This window comes from Otolemur garnettii, unplaced genomic scaffold (assembly GCF_000181295.1).
Source record: "Otolemur garnettii isolate 467f Iridium unplaced genomic scaffold, OtoGar3 scaffold00075, whole genome shotgun sequence".
Lineage (NCBI taxonomy): Eukaryota > Metazoa > Chordata > Mammalia > Primates > Galagidae > Otolemur > Otolemur garnettii.
The window spans coordinates 2,007,692-2,021,296 of NW_003852470.1; the positions used below are offsets into that span (position 1 = coordinate 2,007,692).

The 13,605-nt window shown below is 38.7% G+C and overlaps 1 long non-coding RNA gene across 1 annotated transcript in view; it reads left to right on the top strand.

Moving 5' to 3' along the window:
- Positions 1-2,050: 2,050 nt before the first annotated feature.
- LOC111726693 overlaps positions 2,051-13,605 on the top strand; it is a 53,737-nt gene continuing 42,182 nt past the window's right edge. Inside the window, exons 1-2 of the long non-coding RNA XR_002774407.1 lie at positions 2,051-2,129; positions 2,875-3,055. This is a non-coding gene — a long non-coding RNA (uncharacterized LOC111726693). The remainder of the gene's footprint in view (positions 2,130-2,874; positions 3,056-13,605) is intronic.

Genomic DNA, 13,605 nt, shown 5'->3' on the forward strand with positions numbered 1-13,605 from the left:
CCTCTGTCCCCAGCCTCAGGTCGGGGTCTCCGGCTCCCCTTGCCTCCTGGGCGCGGCCCTCCCCGCAGCCAGGGCCGCCCTCGCCCCCGCTTCGCGCTCCCCCTGCCCGGTCGTCCTCGCCTGCCCAGACCTTCAGCACGCAGCCTGGCAGCCAGGCATCCACGAGAAAGTTCATGCTTCGACGTTCGGCTTTACCTCTCCCAGTTTGTGGGGTACCTGCCCCTGTCTCTAGCCCCGTGGTTTAGAGACCGCGGCCTCAGGCCGGAGTTGGGACAGCCCGGCCACAACTTTCCCCGTGGCTCGCGGTCGCTGTCCAGCGCGAGTGACTGGAGCCGCCGCCGCCGCCGCCGCGTACTGGGGCTGCATCGCGGGGAAGTTAATACTTTTACAGTCTCTGCTAGACTTGAAAGGCAAGCTGGGAATCGATAGCTATTTCTGATTCTGATCGGGTTTTCCCCCACCTTCTATTTGAAAATAGACTCAGGGCAACGTTTAGGAGAATCCAAACCCAAGGAAGCCGGCAGGGAAATGCCGCCTGCTGTACCAGGAAGCTTTGCTGGTGGTCTCCCTGCCCACCCTGGGCCTGCCCGGCCCGCTGATCTCGCTAATGCCATTTTGCACTTCAAAAGAGTTGGGCGTTTAAAACCTGGAATTAGAAGGGAAAAGTGACTGTGCCTGTGATTAATGGTGCAACAGAGCGAGGCAGGCTGGTTTGGGCAAGATTCATTGTTTGCCATCTAAGAATGCAGACGCATTTAAAGCGGGGGATAACGTGTATTTTATTCCGACGATTGACCCCAGTGGCATATTCAAATGAGCGGTGTGTTAGAATACACTGTTTAATTAATGTAATTTCAGTAGTATCTTATGAGCTTTTCTAAGAGATATTGTTAAACGCCTCCAAATTTGACTTAATAATAGATCACATATGTGATTCTGGGTATTATATTTTAATGTGCGATGCAGTTCATATTGGGTTTTATTGAATAAAAGTTGGTAGTTTTTGCCATATTTTGGAGGGGTTGTTGTTTCAGAGTGCTACCACTAGAGGTACATAATGTCAAAGAACTACATTTTCTTTTTATGTTTAGAAAACTGCATTCCCCCCACCCTTGGATAAATTTAAAAAGAAAAATCTAAAATACTTAGTATTAATCTCTTAAATGTTTTTGCATTACACTTTTTCTATCCAGTAGCAGTATTTAGGACCCTAGGAACATTTTCACTTAGTAGGAAAATTTTTTAAAATGCTTTTGTGATTTTTAAAACAATAGATGAAGCATTTCGTGTCATTAAACAATGCCTGCTGTTGGTTCTTCCCCCATGAAGACACAGTTATTTTGATTAGGGGTAGGAATTGCCTGCCCCCTTCCAGTGTTTTCCATTGTATTCTACGTACTAAGATCTTCAGTAATACTCAGATTTTCTTTGCTGTAGAATCTATTTGTATTGGTGAACCTTGGGAAACTTTGAGCCTTACCTCCTTACACATTTTCATTTTGAAAATGTTAGGTAAATCTTTTTAAATGATAAATGCAATTAGTGTAAAATGTTACAGTGAACGGAATTTTATGATAGATTGTTCTGATTGCTTATTTTAAAATACCGAGAATGATAAAAAGGAATACCCAGCGTTTCTTCTTTCCACGGCGGGTTGGCGGTTCTTCATTATCAAGGACAGAAACTCCCGTCTTACTGTGCCCTTATGGTTTTGTGCTTAGAAGTTCTTTCTGAATATTGAAGAATGCAATGTTGGCAGTGCTTCCCGATGATTCAGATAGGACAACTTTTATAAATATTCCTTTATTTATAAATACAGTATTTGTAGTTTTCCTCAACTGAGGAAGGAGGAAATTTTTCTCATAAGTAAATATGTGCATTTAAAAATTCTTTTCTCAAAGCCATGATCTCAGCTCCTTTCTGTACCTGGTAGACTGGCTTGACTGTGGCTAATAAGCACCGCCTTCTCTCTTGGGTTGCAGTGGCTGCTGGGGGGCCATTCTGCGTCCCTAGGACTGCCGCCTGCTTCCACCGTGGAGTTGGTGCCCATCTTGCCACACATCGGTCCTTCTGCTCTTCCACCTCCTATTGGGAAAAGTTGGATAGATAAAAGGATACCTAATTGTAAGGTAAACATGCAAGTAACTTAAATGGATTAAGTGGGCTTTTAATTAAGTTGTTGGGCATTGCTACAACAACAACAACAAATACAATTTCTAATTGCAATTAATTGTCCTTCTAAATATAGAAAGAAATAATTTTGGAATTAGACTGATCTATTCCAAAACACCATTCAGTTGGGAGGGGTATTAATATTTTGTTTTTGCTTACAATACTTGGATTCCATGGAGCAATGTAAAATTTTCAATTTCTGAATCAGAATTTTATTTTTTTTTAAAGTCTAGAACCATGTTCAAAATCTAGCCTTACATGGTATATAATGCAAGTTAAAATTTTAAAAGTGAGTTTATTGCTTTGTATTTTTATAGTTCTGATATTTTTCACTTTTGAATTCAAATTTGCTGACTACATTTCACTTACATGAAAACTGAAGAAAATGTAATACTGGCATCCATTGTACAACATGCTGACGATCCCATTGTGGAGTCTTTATTCTGTCAACTGACCACTGACCTGAGTTGACCAATCAATAGTTGAAGAAGCGCCCAGAGGACTTTAAGTAGTAGATGGTGCATATCTGAGCCCTGTAGATCTTTCTTTTTTTACGTTTTAAAATAATGATATTGTAGAGTCCCCATCAATAGATTGTCCAATATTGGTTTAATGTGAGACAATGCAAATATTTACATAGCCATATTTAGTGTTTATCATGTGCCTTACTTTAAATGCTATGCTTGCATTATTTTTGGACAGATCTTTTTAAATAATTCCTTTGCTCTGGAATCAGCGTGGATACATCCTGAGGAGCCAAGATTGTTCCACGGGCATGAAAAGCCTCATTTGCTGGCCAGTCAGGTGGCTGTGTCTCTGTCCAGGCCAGCTCCTATCTCCAGGCCTCTTCCCACAGTGGTGGTAGCGTCTCAGCCTATTCCAGGTTGGTGCCCAAATCATACTGACAATGTACACATTCATTCTTTTGCTTTCGTCATAAGTGAGTTTTATGTATGAAATCATACTTGTTACTTTAATGAAGTAATTCTGTTGGTAAAACAGAATTTTTTTACATTGGCATGAACCTTTTTTTATTAAAAAACAAGTCTTGGGTAGCTTATTTGCTTTTTTTTTTGAGTATAGGATCTATTTTTAAGATGAAGCTATGGCTGAGGGGCTGTGTACAAAATTGTCCTTGCAACGTCTATTTTTAGGATTACACCACAATTTCTACTGATATCTTTTAATGGAGCACTAATTGATCAGTCAACCCATTAAAAAACCTTACTTGTCTGGACTGAGGGGCATGCAGCGAAGTTCTCTCATCTGTAGGACACAGCTGCATAAATGATTTCTGTGAATTTTGTCTTCATGTGGGGGCTGATAATGGAGATGGGCTATAAAGTGCCCTGTTTAGAAGACAGATTTCATTCTATCTCTGGAGTCTAGTGCCCCGAAAGAGCATTTGTCCTGGAACAGACTCCCATGAAATAATCCCTGGATGAAAGATTGTATAATAAAACTATATAGTAACAGGAGAATAAAATCATCTTATGAATTTTTAAACTGATTTTTAAAATCACCTTAACATATGGTCATTTTATAAAAGCAAAGCTGCCTGTGCCAAAATCATCTTGCAACACCTTCCATTATGGAATATTTTACGACTTTAGAATTACATTATCTGCCTGTAATTTCCTACCTACCAGGCTTGTCTCAATATGTGTCTGTAAAGTTTAGTAATAAGAAGATGTTCTTGTGGATAATGCAGTGCTGGTTTAGGAGTGTTTATTTTCTTCTCTGTTTGCCTACATGTTTGCTCCAGTTGGCTATGAATCTTGTTTGGTAATAAGCCAGGGAGAATGACTGATCTATTTCTCACAGGCCTTAATGACTCTTGAGTGAAACTCACGCTTTCCTTGTGATTATTTAGTGATGTAGTGACTGAATGAAGTCTGAGTGAGGTGCGTGCACCCGGCATAAACACTGTGCTCAAGGACGATCATACATCCTATTTAATTTAGTGATGACAGCAGATGACTAGATGGCTTGTATGATAAGAGGACAACATGATTTGGGGTAGCTCTTTTGATATAGGAAACATAATATTTTTAATTCCCTAATCCATTGGCAAAATTACCACAAAAGTAATCAGCAAATTCAGTTTTAAGAAATCCGAAATAAGTTCACTTGTTCCAAATAAACCTTTGAGTAAACTGTCCTTTTCTTGGCGTTTCACTGAATATCGTACAGATATTTTCTAGAATTGCCTTAATCTTCTTAGGAAACTCACATTATAAATGTGCTCAATATCTATTTAGTTGGAGAAGCTTATGGCAACTTCTTGTAGACTTTATATCTTATGGACATTGTTTACTTACTATTTTATGGCAAATATTTAATGCTCTATTAGAGTCAAATTTTTATTAATTTTGCCTTTTTTGACTTTTTGACAAATGTAAGAAATATTAGAATAACTTTTCACTATAACCTAGTTTATTATCTGTCAAACCTTTGCTTTTTAGCTTCCCTATTTTTCTTTTGACTTATGGATCATAAGTAAATATAACAATACAGTTTTATTTATCTTTTGGGGAGAGATGTACCGGACCCCAAAGGTAATTTTATAATAATTCAATGCACCTGTTTTGAGATGGGAATTTCTGGATTGCTTTACAAAAATTTGCTTTTTTAATAGATTTAAAAATCCTTAGAAATTACCCAAATTTGGAAAGCATATATTGAGTGTTCCTTAGTTCAAGGAACACCTTTAAGAGGTGGTGTGTATGTTACTAACTGCTCATCAGAGTGTCTGCCTGGCAACTGTGGAAGAGAGGGTGAACTCCCAGCCAGCTGAAACCAGGGCACACCCTTCCCATCTCACTGTAATCACTGAGAAAATACAGATCCATTAAGATGTTTACATGTAAATCCTCATATACATTGTTATTAAACTGTCACATCCTGTTATATAGTAATCAACCTGTATGTTATACTTATTTATATTATAAGCATATTATAAATTGTATAAATATATGTAAATGTGTAATGCATAAATATATAATCATTACATTATGTTGATCAATATAATTGTAAATTCATATATTCAGAAATAAGTGGCCTCAGAATCAGATATGTTTTATTGATCTCTTTGAAATTAATCAAAGAGACCAAATTAGAACTCCCAGAGCACTGGAAGAGTGAATCAAACCCCTTCATTTCAAGCAGGCTTTGTGAGCTAAGCTCAGTTTTTTCTTGGCCAGTAGTAATTTTTAAGCACTCATCACTCCTTGAGCATTTCTTTATTTGCACAGTTTCAGGGACAATAGCTATCTGACCATGAACTCAGGGTAGCAGCAAGTGTTTTTCTCAGAGTAACGTGCCGTTGTTGAACTCAGTTGGATCCCTCTGGGTAGAGATATAGGTGGGTGACTTCTGAGACCACAATTTCCCACCCCTCATTTATTATGGGCTAAGAATTGAGTGCCTGGCATAGGCCTCAGACAATATGAGCACAACTTGAGTAGATTTGGATAACCCATCTAAACTTTAATAAATATTATAAAGAACATTATTTTCTAAATGTACTAGACCCCTTATGATGAGAATAATGATAACCGTCTGCTGATATACATAGATCCAAAAAACCCCAGAGGCCTGTTGACCTTTCTAAGTGTAGAAACCACAGTTAACATCCACGGTCTTTCCTCTGCTCCGCAGGCAGACTGTCTTTACACACTTTTCCTGTAGGCCTGGCACCACGAGCCTGGCTGTATGTGTCTCTTGCATTGACCAGCTCAGGCTGCTATGGTTAAAGCAAAGGTAGATGGGGGCTTAGAATAGACATTTGTTTCCCATGTTCTGGAGACTGGAAGTCTGGGACCGGGATGCCCACATGGTTAAGATGTGGGGCTCTCTTCCTTCTTACTGTGTCCGCACGGGGGCGGGGGGAGGGAGCAGGCAGCTCTCTGGGACTCTTTCATAAAGATGTTGATGCCATCATGGAGACCCCACACTCATGACCTCCTCTACCCCAAATCACCTCCTAGTACCATCAGCTGAGGATTAGGGGTTCAACATATGAATGGGGAGGGCACCAACATCCAGTCCATGATAGCACACACTAACACACAGACGTACATGCACACAGGCATAGACGCACAGTGCGGGCATGCACACACTAACACACACAGACGTACATGCACACAGTCTAGTGGCAAACAGGCAAGTTAGGAGACAGTGACCCAATGAGGCAATGAAGTGTGATCTGGGCGGGCGACAGGTGCCTGGGCCCTTGGAGCCTCTATACACAGGATGAGATCACCTTGAACTGGTACCTGGAGTCTTTGGCTCCATCAGAAAAGTGCAAGTTCATCCTCAGGCATCAGAGAAGCCCCTGAGTGGGCAGAGGGCATTCTTCTTCATAAAAAGCCCAGGTACACAGAAATACGTGGGGACAACTGTGCTCAGGTCTAAGGTCTCCGATTAATGATTGAGTGGCTTTTAGAAAATTGGCCTAGTTAGTGTGAACAGGTTGAATTGAGAAATGATTTAAGACTCATTTATTCTCCAGCCTCAGAGTTTGATTCAGGGCCAGGCATGGTGTGGCCACTTGTCCCAGAGCAGAGGCTGCCCCCACAGGAGCTTCTGGTCATCTGAACTGTCCTGCTCCAGCCCCTGCTCCCCAGAGTGTTGTGTGTCTGTCTTCCTCACGGGCAACAAAGGAGGTTGCAGGTCAGGACAGTGTGGGGTAAAGGTGGGGCCGGGGGAAAAGGCACTTTCCAAGGAGCTGCTGTTCTACTTCTTAAAATAATTCAGACTCCTTTGAGCTACTCAGAAATGAAGTTACTTACTCTGAGAGTATGAAGAAATAGGAGGAAAAGATAATTTATTCATCTTCTGTCCCATAAAGACACAGGAAATGAAAGTGTCTTGCTAGAAGGTAGAGATTTGTCTAAAAGTTGCCCATGTCACATTGTCCCTCCACGTAAGATCAAAGAGTCCGATTCTGCAAACACTATCTTGGGTGGAAAACAGAACAAAACAAAACAAAATACTGTCTGTGCCTCTCCTCATTCAAAGAAGACGAGACCGAGAGAGAGAGCAGAGGAGCAGCTGGGGGATGTGAAATATTCTGCTTCACGAAAGATTCATCTACTCGAAAGATCCAGGAGAAAAACAGATCTGGGAAATGGATTTTGCACAGAAACTGGTAAATGTTTTGGATAAACCACCATTTGGTTTACTTTTACAGATAAGGAAAAAAAACCTACAGGAAAATGGTAAAAGATACAAGGAAGGGACAGCTTGAAGAATCTAGGAAAGAAAAAAATGCCAGGAAACTTCTAAAAACTAGCAATTAAAGTCATGAAATTGAAGAACTGATTATGAATGTAATGAGCAAAGACAACATAGGAAATTCTTAGGCGTATGTACATTGGACTCGGCCATATTAATGCCAAAGGTGACAGCATCAGTATGAACACATTCCAAATAACAAAATAAAAGGAAAGTAAATAAAATCCAAATAAAATAGGAAGCAGACAACAGATCTGCATTTAGTTGACTTCCTACAAATAATAAATAACCCAGAATGTGGTGGAGTATCAAATGTGACAACACGCACCGTGTATCCTGCCCTGGCACCCTGTTGACATCTCATGCATGGAAAGACATGGACGCTGATGTAGCTTCAGATCATTCTGCAATATTCAATCTGATTAGTTCATGGGGAAAAGTTTAGAGAATTGTGAGGAAAGAAGTTTGTGACCAAGGAACCATATGTCCTGCCAGCAAGTCAAACAAATGCATGAGCAAGAAAAGACATTCTCAGAAATGCAGTGGAGAGACAGGCGCGCAGCGGCTCCCGCCTGTGATCCCAGCAACCTGGGAGCCTGAGGAGGGAGGATTGCCTGAGTGCGTGAGTTCAAGACCAGCCTGAGCAAAGGTGAGACCCCATCTCTACTAAAAATAGGAAAACTGAGGTAAGAGGATGGCTGGAGTTTGATTTGGAGGCTGGAGGTTGCTGTGAGATGCAACGCCACAGCAGTCTACCCGGGGCGATAGCTTGAGACTCTCTCTAATAAACAAACGAAGAAAAAAATGCAGTGAACCTACTTTGCCAAATACGATATTTTTACCTCAAGTTCTGCTTTGTCTAAAATTAATGTTTCTGCCATTCTTCCTGCACCATGTGTTTTATTTTTCTTAAAAAATTTTATCTTACATTTTGTTTTTAGCTCAGGTCAATTATTAATATTTCAAAGCATGAACTCTGTCTTTGCCTTTTAAAAATGTAGTTTAACATAGTTTTGATTTACTGGTTTTATATTTTTATGTCTTTATTATATCCTGCTTTTATATGTTATTATTATTGTTCCTTTAATTCATTGTTATTATTTATGAGTCACATTCATGTTTTGTTTGGTTCTGTTTACTTTTGTTTTATGTGGCATTTGGAATGCATTCATACTGATCCTATTTTCTCAAGAAATTATCAGTAATATTTTTTTTAAAAAGAGACTCAAGCTTATGTTTTCTTAATTTTCAAATTATTATAACATTATTACTTTAGAATCAGTTTATTAAATATGAGAATTTGGGAAAAGTTTACTTCATAAGATTTTATTTCTCTCTCTTTAACTTCCTTAGCTGATTGAGAAATAAATGCAAAGCAAGAACCAAGAATGGAGAAGTCAGTTTTCAAAATATTTATAATAATTTCTGTTAATTTTATAGAATACGTGACTACTTGTTAATTTTGTTACAGGAATGAGTGAAAAATTCAAAGTAATTTTCCTGATGAAAAGAGAAAATTATAATAATTATAATCAGGACACATACACGCAAATTATATTGGTAAAATGGAGGTGAGGAGAAGGGAGGAAGATGGAAGGTATAAGCACTTTAAAAATCCTTTGCTTTTTTAATACCATTTGAAATATCTTCATCAAACTTACCCCATGACTGCATTAACATACACAGAGATGATTTAATAAAAAAAAAGAAAGAAAAAAAATCCTTTGCCTTTGTTAGAAGAAGCAGAAGAAGTAAGAAATTCCCACACTCAAAGCCCAGGTGAACACAGTTATCTGAACTGAACCTGGACCAGGATATAGTCCCTCCAACCAGCCTGGAAAGCACTGGGAAGAAAGTGATAACAGCCTACTCTGGAGAGAAGAGAGGAACACAGTTCCTTTTCTGTGGTGCAGGGACATAGCGATGGCTGAAAACTGGGGTGTGCACATAAATATGAGACAGATGGTTGCATACCCAGAATTTCCCCTAAGCAAAGGCATTGCTAAAGAATTTGGAAGCTGTGTGGTATTGAAGTCAACCATGACAGCAAAATCCAAATCTAGTTCAACTCCTGAATATACAACACAACTGAATTCACTAACAACTTGACACAGGAAAGGGTGTGTTTATTTGCAGGAGCAAATCATATTTATCTTATTCTTTATTGTTCTACTCATGATGTGTAGCATTTGGTAAAAAGTTATAAATGACACACAAACCAAAAAAGAAATGATAAGTCATTGTCAATATACAAAATAACTAACAGAACGAGACCCTAAGATGACACAGGTGTTAGAGCTATTAGCTCTGTTATTAACTGCAATTAAAATGTTAAATGATAGAATAGGAAGGAGGTCTACATGAATTAACAGGTGGAGAATTTCATCAGAAATATGGAAAATAGCTCAGTGCCCCTGCGAGCATGGCCCTGCAAGTGGCGTGGACCCTGTGGGCTATGGCCTACAGCCTGGGCACCCGCCTGCCCCCACCTGCTGTGGTCCTGGAGGCTGGGAGTGGGCACCGTCCAGACGCTGTGCACGGGACCCGCTCTGCTCGCAGTGTGCAAATTCACGGAGAAGCATGACTGGGTGACAGCAGAGAATGGCGTTGGGACAGTGGGAATCAGCAATTTTGCACAGGAAGCTTTGGGAGATGTAGTTTACTGTAGTCTACCTGAAGTTGGGACAAAATTAAACAAACAAGATGAGTTTGGTGCTTTGGAAAGTGTGAAAGCTGCTAGTGAACTCTATTCTCCTTTATCAGGAGAAGTAACTGAAATTAATGAAGCTCTAGCAGAAAATCCAGGACCTATCAACAAATCTTGTTATGAAGATGGTTGGCGGATCAAGAGGACCCTTAGTAACCCTTCAGAACTAGATGAACTAATGAGTGAAGAGGCATATGAGAGATACATAAAATCTATTGAGGAGTGAAAATGGAACTCCTGAATAAACTAGTGTGAAATAACTTAATCCAGCATAGTTGTCTTTAATTAGTGGTGGATAGATGACTTAAAATAACAACTACTCTCAACACTGCTAATGAAAGAAAATAGTCCTTAACTTTCTAATAGTTGTAGATAAACAAAATATGTATCCTTTTCAAAATACGCTATGATTTTCAGACTAGCCTCTAGTATTCGTATTTCAGGAAATTATCCATGGTAAAAACTAGTTATAAAAATTATGTAATGAAAGGATAACATAGTTATCTTAAGCCTTATATAATATTGTAACTTGCTTTCATCCATACCAGGATTTGAGTTGGAATACTTAATGGTCTTTCCATTGGAATTAACTGGGAGTGGAGAAGTTTTTATTGGCTGTACAGTGAGTGATATTATCTTAATTTTGTAATTCACCGCATTTGCTGGTGCTATTTTTATACAGTGAGCAACAGCTTTGCCCCCAAATAATAAAATATTCAACATCTTCATTAAAAAAAAGGAAAGAAATATGGAAAATAGAAAAAAAGCCAAACTAAAATTTAGAAAAAAACAGAAGATGGCATCATAAATAAAAGATTACTTTGATGGACTCATGAGTATTTGTGATACAGCCCAGGAAAGAATCAGTAAAGTTGAAGATGAGTCAATAGAACTTACTAAGCCTGTAACAGAAAAAGAAGAGAAGTGAAGCCATGGAACGTGCTTTCCCAGAGCTGTGAGAGAAGATCAGCTGGTTTAACTTAAGTATAATTGAAGAGGGCAAGAGAGAAAACAGCACAGAGACTATTAAAAGAGACAATGATCAAAGGTGATGAAAATGGATGTGATCAAACCACAGATCTAAGAAGCTCACCAAACCCCATGACTGAAAAAACAGCAAAACAGAAAATACTGGAATCTGAAACTGAAAACTAAATAAATCATAGACAACCTTCTGACTCAAAGATTAATAGCAAGTCTTGAAGACAGAGAAAAAGACACAGTGTACAGGTATGAAAAAGGTAAAAAATTTGGGAGTTACATTATCACAACCTATAACATTCAGAAGAAAATGAAGTGGCATGTATAAAATACAGAAATATAAATCTCTCAGTTCAGAGTTTACATCAAGCATAAAGAATTACTAAAAACTGGGTCTAAATAAAATTATTTTCAAATGAACTAAAGGTGAAAGGAAGTCACTGCCTGAAAACGTACAATTCAAGAAGTTTTAGCTTATTAGGTAGAAATAATGTTATACCAGAGAGAAACTTTTGTCTAAACAACCAAAAAGAAAACAGAAAGAGAGAGAGAGTGCTAGAGATGGGTACATTAAGATCTTTTCTTTATTTTTAATTACTCTAAAAGACAACTCACAGTATAAAGAAGAACAGTGATGTAAAACATAAAATTACATGCAAAATAACACTGTGTGAATAATTTTGCAAAGATTAAGAGGGAAGAATTGAAAGCATAGCATTGTAAGGCTATTACACCATGCATTATTTGCTATAATATTATTTGAAAATGACAAATTAAATATATGCTTTATATCTTATTATATATGTGATGATATGCAGTACCTATGTAATAAATAATAGTAAAAATAGAGCAGTCACTTAAAATTATGAAAAGATTTACAACTAATGAAACCATTATGGAGATAAAAATGAAATCAAAGTCAATTCTCAACCTAAAAGACCGACCAAACAAACAAAAAAACACAATGAAACATAGAAAAGGATCAAAGTAGGGTAGACAAGTATAGAACCAAACCTATAAAATGGTAGATTTAAATATAAAGGTTTAAACTCTGTAATTGACAGGCCAGAGTTTTCAGATTTTCAGCCCCATATATATGATGTCTATAAGAAATTCACTTTTAATGAAAATATAGACACAATAAAACTAAAATCCTGGAGAAGATACATCAAGAAAATAGAAGCAAAAGAACATTGGAGTGGATGTATTGATGATAATAGGTAAACTTGAGAACAAAAAGTTTTATCAACAGTAAAAAAGGACATAACAGAACTGAAAATACATGAATAAAAGTTTATAAGGAAGCTGCAACAATTCTAATAAAACAAATTAAAAATATGAGGAAAAATGGATAGATCAGAAAACAGACATAATCATGCCCACAGTTAGAGGTTTCCACAGTTACCTCTCAGTTACTGATAGAGCCAGAAAGCTTGTCAGTGAGAATCAGTGGATACTGAGGAGTTACACAGTAATACCAGGATCGTCAGTGAGGATCAGTGAGCACTGAGGAGTTACACAGTAATACCAGGATCGTCAGTGAGGATCAGTGAGCACTGAGGACTTACACAGTAATACCTGCCTCGTCAGTGAGTATCAGTGAGCACTGAGGATTTACACAGTAATACTGAGCTCGTCAGTGAGTATCAGTGAGCACTGAGGATTTACACAGTAATACTGAGCTCGTCAGTGAGTATCAGTGAGCCCTGAGGACTTACACAGTAATAATGTGCTCGTCAGTGAGTATCAGTGAGCACTGAGGACTTACACAGTAATAATGTGCTCGTCAGTGAGTATCAGTGAGTGCTAAGGACTTACACAGTAATACTAGGCTTGTCAGTAAGTATTATTGAGCACTGAGGACTTACACAGTAACACCAGGATTGTCAGTGAGTATCAGCGAGAACTGTGAACTTACACAGTAACACCAGGATTGTCAGTGAATATCAGCGAGAACTGTGAACTTACACAGTAACACCAGGATTGTCAGTGAGGGTCAGCGAGAACTGTGAACTTACACAGTAATACTGGACTCGTCAGTGAGTATCAGTGAGCGCTGAGGACTTACACAGTAATACCGGGCTCATCAGTGAGGGTCTGTGAGCACTGAGGACTTACACAGTAATACTGGGCTCATCAGTGAGGGTCTGTGAGCACTGAGGACTTACACAGTAATACCTGCCTCGTCAGTGAGTATCAGTGAGCACTGAGGATTTACACAGTAATACTAGGATCGTCAATAAGTATCATTGAGCACTGAGGACTTACACAGTAACACCAGGCTCGTCAGTGAGTATCAGCAAGAACTGTGAACTTACACAGTAATACCCGCCTCGTCAGTGAGTATCAGTGAGCACTGAGGACTTACACAGTAACACCAGGATCGTCAGTGAGTATCAGCAAGGACTGTGAACTTACACAGTAATCCTGGGCTCATCAGTGAGGGTCAGTGAGCACTGAGGACTTACACAGTAACACCAGGCTCCTCAGTGAGTATCAGTGAGCGC